The sequence below is a fragment of the Rousettus aegyptiacus genome, unplaced genomic scaffold (assembly GCF_014176215.1).
Source record: "Rousettus aegyptiacus isolate mRouAeg1 unplaced genomic scaffold, mRouAeg1.p scaffold_m13_p_3, whole genome shotgun sequence".
NCBI lineage: Eukaryota > Metazoa > Chordata > Mammalia > Chiroptera > Pteropodidae > Rousettus > Rousettus aegyptiacus.
This window is the reverse complement of record NW_023416306.1, coordinates 107553940-107563182: the sequence shown is the minus strand read 5'-3', so window position 1 is coordinate 107563182 and position 9243 is coordinate 107553940. Positions and strand designations below refer to the sequence as shown.

Sequence of the window (9243 nt, the reverse complement as noted above, 5' to 3'; positions counted from 1 at the left end):
TATCATAGAAGAAATTGTGGGTCTTTTTCGTCTTCCAATAAAGCAGATCTCTAGTCATTTCTCCAGGATGTGATAATTCATTCAGAGCCCTAATGAGCAGATGTTGAAAAGCCTTCTATCTTGTGCAAGGCATTGTGCAAAATGTTAATGAATCTGTAATAAATACGGCTTTGTCCCAGACTTCAAGGAGCTCACTCTTAAAGACGATGTTAAAGTATAATACCAGTATAGTGTCATAGGTGGAAAGGTGAAAGTCATCAAGGAGTACCAATGACACAAGGAGGAGAAGAGCCAAATTGAGACTTGGGAAGCTAGAAAAAGATTCTGGAAAAGATGATCCTGAAATGAGTAAGAGAGAAGTAGAAGAAATTTGATAAAAGAAGGATCAAATGAGAAGGTATTTGATAAAACAAGGAAGCAGAGGCATTAAAGCAGAATGAGTGCCTTGTTATCATGTGGTGTTTGTAAGCCCAGGAAACATGGCACATTTTGACTGAGTCAAAGAATTAGGGTGGAAATGGGAGTTGGGGAATGAAATTGATTAAGTTCACTACTTCAGATGTGACCCTTTATGGGCCCCCAATATTTTCAGTAAAATATTAAGGCGAGGGGAAGAAAAACACCCACCTGTAAAAAGAGCAGTACTTCCCATCTTCTGGGATAGTGTGATTTCCCATTGAGGGTAGGTCATGCTACAGGACAGAGAGACAGGAATTCACTTTCCCTTTTTGTAACTGAGAATTCTCTTATTATCTTAAATACACAGAGAGACAATTAGGCTGCAACAATGCAAAAATCACATAGGAAAACAAGGAGTCTTGTCTAGTAAGAAACTGCATGTTTTTTAGGCTTTCATCCCAGGCATGGCTCCTCAGATGCTGTTCTGCCTTGTAAAAAAAAAAAAAAAAAAAAAGGGAAGTGGAGAGGGAGGTGCCTTCTGACCCTGAAGAAGTTAAGTCACCATGTTATTTATTGTGATTATCAGCCTCTAGGACACCACCTCCCCTCTTTTAAAGAGTTTTCTTTATCTACAAAGTACTCAATGATTTTGGCTTGAGCGGACTATGATATTTAAATTAGGGGACTTTGCTACAAAATGCCTAAAGATATTTCAGTCTGTATAACCAATATGGGACTGGCTGGCAAAGGTAGACCTGAAAGGATTATACCTCTCATCTTTCATCTTGAAAAGACTCTGACACTTACCCACATTCCCTTTACCCACTACTGATTGAAAAAATCTTCCATTTGAATCTAGGTCTTATGTTTCTTGCTTATGGATTTACATGTGAATAGTCATTTTACCAGTCTTGGACCACATCCTTCTTGATTGTTGGTACTAGTTTGAGTGCAGAGATGAAGAAGAGTGACAAAAGTTTCAGTTTCTCATTAATCCCATCATTGAAAAGTAAACATTTCATTTATAACCTATTTTAAACCATTTATTTACCACCGGGGATGGACAGCCTAGAGGATTATTCTGATCCAGGCATCAGGAACCCAACTACCTGCTGAGAAAAGCTACCCAGGTGAAGAGGTGAGATGATGAAGTTTGAGAAAGAGAAGACAATTTCAAGAAATCCTGAATGGAAATTTTCAAATTCCTCATTCCTGTCAAGTCTGAAAAGGAGGCAAACCCTTCATTCAACATATAAGATTTTTCTCTCTTGGCATCAACAATGTTTCTGCCTTCATCTGTCAGTTAATGAAAGACAGGCCGCTGCAAAAAAGTATGTGTAGAGAAGATGACAATAGGAGTGGAAATGAATGGAGTGGAGATGAATGTGGAAGTATATAAACATTGACTTTTCTTTTGCTGGTCACTCTGGTAGAATAAACATACATATCACAGTGCCCTCTTTATGAAGACTCACAAGGGATGTTGAGAAATCTTCCCTTTGTTTCTGGAGTGCACAGCAGTTAAAACCCCAGGGATATGATGAGATAGGATAAAATTTCATGCACAATCATTTGTATCTGTGTTTCCTGCTGGTCCTGGACTCGTATATATGCTGCAGTGGTACCATATATAGTTCTGTGTCCATTCCACTGACCTGATCACAGATCTACTCCTCCTGTTCCAAAACTCAATTGACTCCAGTATATTGGCTCTACCTCAAGACTTCCCACATTTTCTACTTTGCCCTCCACACCAGCCTGAATTAAAACTTCCCAAGATTAATTTTTGTTTTAAATTTACATGGAATGTTCTATTTATCTCTATTGCATCATATTATGTCTGCTTCCATCTCTGTGTCCCCTACAGATACTACAATATTTTAGGGCAAGACCTATATTTTAATTTCTATATCCCTGGCAGAAGCACAATATACCAGAAGCAGATTAGGTGTTTATTAAATGGTATGTAAACGAAACATATCTGAATGCCAATCCTGAGGAGCAGGAGCTCTTTAGAGTCAACATGACCTGGGATCATGAGCTAAGAAGAAGATGCAGAACTTACTAGGCCTCTTACTAAGTCATAAGATCTGACCCAAAATGGAACACATTTTCAATCAATAATGAGTAAAGGAAATGTAGATAAGTGTCAGAGTCTTTTAAAGATGAAGGATAAGAGGTGTAATCCTAGACTATACCTGCCATTGTTCATAACTCTAAGGGCACATTTTTTAGTAGATGGGGGGAGGGAGGAACTAAACATGATGGTGGAAGCATTAGCCCATTGCATAAAGAGGTAAAATTCTAGAATATCTAGAAAAGGCCTAAGATTCTATCATTTTATTAGGCCAATTTCTGCATATGTTAACATTCAAGGCTAAAGGTTCTTTGTAGAGACAGAGCCATAAAATCCTCATGCAGTTGACCTGCCTGTGCTGAATGGTGTGAACAAAGTAGGGAGAGAATATTGCTCTTACAAGAGCCAAAAAGCTTCAGAAACAACAAGAACAGATGCCAAGACAAAATATGAGTTTTCAGGAGCAACAATCCAGACACCAGATTGAAGGGCCACCTAAATAGGCCGCTAGGAGATATAATCGTACCTCAAAATACATTGACAAAACGACTGCCTTTTCATTCTACAAATTTCCTAAAGTGCAGTACAGAATTAGCAATTAAAAGTCTCAAAGGGCAATGCTGTACAAACACTAGACTAAGCAGGCAGGTTGAGCATTTTCTGTCTCTCCAGGTCAATATATTCTTACGGCATCAGAGAAAGGGAGAAAAAAAGACGGAGAAAAAAAGACAAAGAAAAAGACGGAGTAAGAAGGATGTGGACAGATACAGAGCATGACACAGTGAAAGTTTACAAGAACGTTGTCATGGTTGTCTGTGACCCGCGTGATGGCCTAAATGCTTGTTGGCCTCCAGGGCTTGCTGTCCGCCGCTCCTGTTTACCCACCTGTTCGGCAGGGATCTGTCCATGGTGAGCAAAGTGGAGATGGCAGAGCCAGTGCTCAGAATAAGTGAAGGCGGCGCGGGATGCTGTGGGGACTGGCTGGTAATGGCTGCAGGATAAGGTAGGAGAGTAACGGAGACTTTTTGCGCTGTGCGTTTGTGCACTGCAGGAAGAAGAGACAGGTGTGATCCCCAACGACAGGACAGCACACTCGTACGTTTGTAGGCGTTCTGGAAATTTCCCAATTTTGCACTTTGCAACTCAGGGTCGCAAAAGTGGGAGGAGCTTTCTTCGAGCCGGAATTGAACCAGCAACCTAAAGATGTCTACACATGAGCTAGTCTACAGTCTTCCGTTCTACCAGCCGAGATATTGAAGGAAATCCAGCAATAGAGCTAAGTTATTACTCTTTGTGGAAACCACAGAGGTCAAGACACCGGCGGGCCCCAAGTCCAATATGCTTTAGGTTGTTTAGAAGCCCCCATTCAATGGAGTCGTGCATGCGCCCGAACTTGGGAGTGGCATGGGGTCCCCAAGCGGCGATTTTCAAGGGGCCTAGACTGGGGATCTCACCAGTTGCGGCGTTTCCCCTGCCTGCGCCCCTTTCCATGGAGGGGGCAGAGACAGCCATCGTCAGTGACCAGAAAACATGTAAGACGGTGACAGGCGGGGCATTAGCGAAACAAAGGCGCGTGTAGGGTAGGGGAGGACCTGCGGGAAATGGAAAGGAGGAGAATCCACTGGAATGGGGCACCGGGGTGGGGGGCCGAATTGGCAGGGTCGGGTGGAGGGCGCTCAAGGAGCGCCGCCTCTAAGCGCCGCGCCCCACTCTTTACCGTCGCTGCCTCCGCCCCTGTTCTGATGCATCCCCACCCTAATCAAGCAGACTTGATTTTAGATTACAATTCTTACAAAAGTTAAGAGTTCACAAACAGTCCTACGTACTTCATACATTGAGCATCATATCAGGAGGCGCGTTTCAACTTTAAATGCTAACATTGATCGGCAGGTTCACATATATATGGTCCTTTGCTCCATTGTAAATTCCCACATCGGTCTATCATTAAATGACATTTGAATCAATGTCATCACCTCTTGAATCATTTTTTTCATGACTTGCTAAATTGTGATTTCTAATTCTATATTTTTTCCCTATTTACTGGCTAGAAATACTCTCTAAAGAACTTTCATTTACCAACTAGAACTATTTGGTTATCTTAAATAAAATTCACATGTAATACATAAGAATAATGCTTAATTCTTATCCATTAATTGCCAAATTTCAGAGTAAATAATTTGCTCTCTAGTTATTTCCATGGGTGATCAATATGTTTTCTCCTTGTATTTTAAAAATCATTGTATATTCTTATATTCCATGTATTGCAGTTACTTGCAGTAAGTATTCCTTTTAGTCATCAGTTTCTTCTCTCTTCAGCCAATGGAAACTTTTTGTTGGTTGCTGCGAACTTTTGAGCCAGTAGTTTGCAGAAACTTTTGCTTTCTTGCTAGCTCTTCGTGTTTCCTGTCCCAAACCTGAAATCAGCCACTTCTCTAAGAAGACCTGGTTCTTTTTAATCAAAATGATTTTTAGAGACTACAATATTTCAGTGATTTCATGAGAGAGTAGTAATGGCCTTTCCTCTGTAAATTATAGGAAAGGAATAATTACATGTCCTCACACTAGGTGATCAATAACATATGTACGCAGCTAGATTGTGACGTTCTCTCTCATCAATCATACACCTGTTATTGATCACAATTTTTTGTACCCACTTTTACTACATTGGAGAAATTTAAAGGGTGGATTTTTAAATTATTATTTAAACAAACACCAAACCATTGAGAGTGGTAGGATTCAAACCCATGAACCCCCAAACCCTGGAGTCAAAGCCTGGATCCCTCAACCATACCAGCTCAAAGCTTAAGCCTTCCTAACTTACTTTCTTCAAATTTTGTAGACTACATAGAAAATCATTGGATTGAGCGTTATCGCTTGAGAAAAGTTCTTTGCATTCTAGAAAGTGAACTTCCTAAAGACTTGGCCTTGCTTTCTAGGTCCAAGCTCAGTTCGTGGCAAAAAATAGGCATTTTATTTTATTTTATTATTAGTTTCAGAAGGGGCATACATCTTGATCTACATCACCTCCTTCAAGCCTTGGAGAAGAGGAAGGTAAGAAGGGAAACCTCAGCTACCACATGACACCCATGCACCAAAACTTCAGCTCTTTTCACAACTTGTTAGCATGATACTACTCAGAGATCTAGAAGGAGCTGTGAAGAGCCTTGGAGTAATCACGGGTGTAAGGCAAGCCTTGTATGTGCTCCCCTTCTTGTTACCAGAACCCATGATTTTTATTTGATAATGCGATAATAGCACCATACAAATAGGCTGTTGGAAATGATCCTGTAGTAGAGAGAAGTAACTGTTGGAAAGTGTTCTTGGATGAGCAATCGAGGATGGCATCTAGTGCACAAGTAAAGGGAATGATGGCCTTAGGCAGAATCTCAGATAGGTCATCCACTGTAACTAGAGGCATAAAAGTGTTAGGTAGATAGTCAGACACGAGCAACAAGGGGAACAAAGGAATAGAGGCCCAGCCTATGGATAGCCCAAAGAACACCTCAATTGTGGTAGAATTTGGGGTACGCACATGCGCACTAGGCAAAGTGATATAGCAGCCAGGCGTCAATCAAAATGACCTCGCTTGCCAATCACCTAGGAATGCCTTTGGAACCACTCATCACAGGCCCAAATATAAGACAGACATACTCCCTTTTTGCCCTTCTGGGCTCCCCTTTTTACCCTTCTGGGTTCTCTTTTTGGTGGCTTTTTATGGCCTTTTTGCCCTTTTGTAGTCGTTTTGGTTACAGCTCTGGGACCACATGCCCCCTTGAGGCATATTCTGTTTTTCTCCATGTGTCTCCTTGGGGCATTCTTTGTCTTTCTAAAATATATTTTTAATAAAACTATTAAATCTCAATGACCTGTGATTTTTCACTGCAGTCATTTGAGGAAGAACGGAGGAAAAATGCTCACTGCACATCTGTGCCCGTGTTATCCCTCTCCCTCTCCCCTACCATTAGGGCGACAGCGAACTCCGATTGGCCCCAAAGGTGACAAAGGCACTCAGATACAGGGAGATGGTGACCTCGTAGAAGTTCTCCTGGGACTGCTTCTGTTCTCTTAATGAAACAGAAAGATAAGAGTGAGAATGTATGAGGAGGTATTGGCCGTTTTGAGGACACACGAGAAGGGATGAAAGAGCAGTTTTTAAGAGTGGTACAATGAAGGGAATGAGAAAAATTGTAAGATAGTCATGCAGATGCACTTAAGATTACCGTCATGAATTTAAATCAGCATCATTGTGTTTCTCTCCATGATAGCTCAGGTAGGTGAATGCAGGGGCTAAATGCTTTCTTTACATATAGATTAGTTTTATTATGTGAGTCTGCTTAAGCAAAAGAGGGACAACCATACCCAGATCCCTAGATGGAGAAACCAGTCATGAACTTGAAGGTTCTCTTAATGCTTCTTTTAAGGACATGGGCCACCCTCCATACTTTCGCCCTCTCCTGAAATGAGGTTTCTCCGCTTAGCCCAAAGGTGCTCGCTCCTTTACGACCTCCCCAAAGAGAAACTAAGAAAGGGACAACATTTAGATTCAACCTGGGTTGCAGTGGACGCCAAATTCCACCCATCCACTCTCCAGGACCCCCAAACCAGGTGCATAGATCCAGAAGTACACTGTACTTACAGTTCAAGAGGTGAAAGAAAATGTGTACTAGTTCAGATTATGAGTTGAAACATTCTGGGCTCTCTGATAGCAGTGTGCAGGGCAATGAACGAATGAATTTTCCAAGTTGGTTGTCAAGGGCCCTTAACTCAAGTCTACAAGAATTGAAACACCTCCTTCCTCCCGTGATATTGCCTTCTTGGTGAGTCACATCCCCGGAAAGGCTCACTCAGACCCTCTCCTTCCTTCTCGCTTCCTGATAGAGGAAGACCCAGAGGGAGGCGGAAACGAGGCATTGGGAGACCAGAAACGGGGCATGGGAGTGGGGAGGCAGAATCGTCCCAGCTCAGACATGACAATGGTGAGCCGAGGACTCGAAGAGTCTGCTCTTACTGTCACTGATATGCACGAGCGACCGTACAGACTCAAGGGTCTACTTCTTGTCAAAGGAATTGCGCCTTGAAATTCTCTCAAAGACTGCACGCAAAGCCTCTGAGTTTCCATTTATCAGGGCGAAAAAAAATGTAAAACAAAACAAAACAAAACAAAACCTCCAAAACCCGAACGAACAAAAAAACACTCTCTGTTCCATCTCAGCCCTTATATTAATCCTCCTGCCGTAGGTGACAGCTCTTTTTGGGGTCATGCCTGCCAACATCAGGTCTTAAAACTTGTTTCTTCCCGTCTTCTACTTTCTTGGTGAACTTCCTCTTTGAAGACTTATTGAGACGTTAGTAATTGGCAAAATTTTCCCGGGTGCTCTATGGTCAGAAATATGAGCCCACCAGGCTTGAAAAGTCACTCGCACGCTTACCACTTATCTCAGCCTCAATGTAATACTGGTTTCTTAACGACATTCGTATAATGATCATCATCCTTTGAACTCAGTTCTGCAACTGGTAATAAAGAGGGACGCTGGCAGTGGTGGGATTCGAACCCACGCCCCCGAAGAGACTGGAGCCTTAATCCAGCGCCTTAGACCGCTCGGCCACACTACCAGAACGCGCAGCCGCTCTTACTCTTCTCAAACTCGATCATCTAAAAGGAATTAGATGAAGCGTTCAAGGTATAGCGAGGTTTACTACAAAAAGCTTTCTTTTCCCCAACCGTTCTGGATTGTTCATCTTCCACCTAGGGCTTCAAAGGGAATATCTTAATGAGTAAATGAAATCTGTATCACACATTGGGTTGTAGGCCTTTTGCAGGTGTCGATTATGTTTTATTGTCGTTGGCTTCCTCTCAGTCTTGCCACAAATTTCTCAGAAAGATAAATGAAAGTCAAAGCCAAGTAAAGCCACAAAATCCTAGCTTCGAGGGAGCATGACTTATCAAATGGAGTTTCAAGGCTTTTACAAATGACTGAGCACCTACTTAGAGCTAGAATCTAACCAACAACCTAAAGATGCCAATGGAACTCTATAGTTCTCCTTTTTACCAGCTGAGATAGGGTGCACACAGGCTCTACCAAATTATTTCTTCAGAAAAGGGGAAGCCCTTCACGTGGTTTTACATTCTATTCCTAAGACACTTGGTGATGTTTTCTTTCTGCTCTCACATGTTAATGCCATTTGAATTTGATGGCTTAGGGGTCTCCTAGGTCATCTCAACATTGCAAATATACCCTCTGAGTCTGCTCTTGCTGCTCAGGGCCTTTCCAAGGAAATGTCCAAGTCAACAGAGGGCGGTGCTCAATCAAGTTCCCTGTTAACAAACTCTGCTTCTCCCCGGGGGGCAAAGCCCATCAAATAGCCCCACAAAGCTGTGCCTAGGACCCTAGAAGGTGCACCAACTCTAGGCCTTCCTCCTGGCCCAGTGATATAATGTGCTCATTTTTCCAAGAAAAATGTCTTGGTGAAGAGTGATAGGAGGAAGTTCTGCAGCTATACGGAGGCCACACTAGGGCTTCTGATCCCTGCAGCTACCCTCTCCCATCAGACAATTTTTACTATTAAAGAATAGTATGTCCTCCCTTACAAATAGCCTTCATATGATGGCTGACACCATTTTTCAGAAGAAAATTAAGGCTTGGTCAGGCTTTTAACCTGGCACATCGCATCCAAAATAATAATAATAATATCCTTAAGCAGTAGTTCTCAACCCTGGCTGTTCATCAGAAACACACATGAAACTTTTTACAATTCTGATGTCTAGG

The 9243-nt window shown here is 42.2% G+C and overlaps 1 non-coding gene across 1 annotated transcript; it reads right to left on the bottom strand.

Annotated features, from left to right (window-relative positions):
* Positions 1-8007: 8007 nt before the first annotated feature.
* On the bottom strand, positions 8008-8089 carry TRNAL-AAG. The gene has a single exon. It is a non-coding gene; the product is annotated as a tRNA-Leu (tRNA).
* Positions 8090-9243: the final 1154 nt, after the last annotated feature.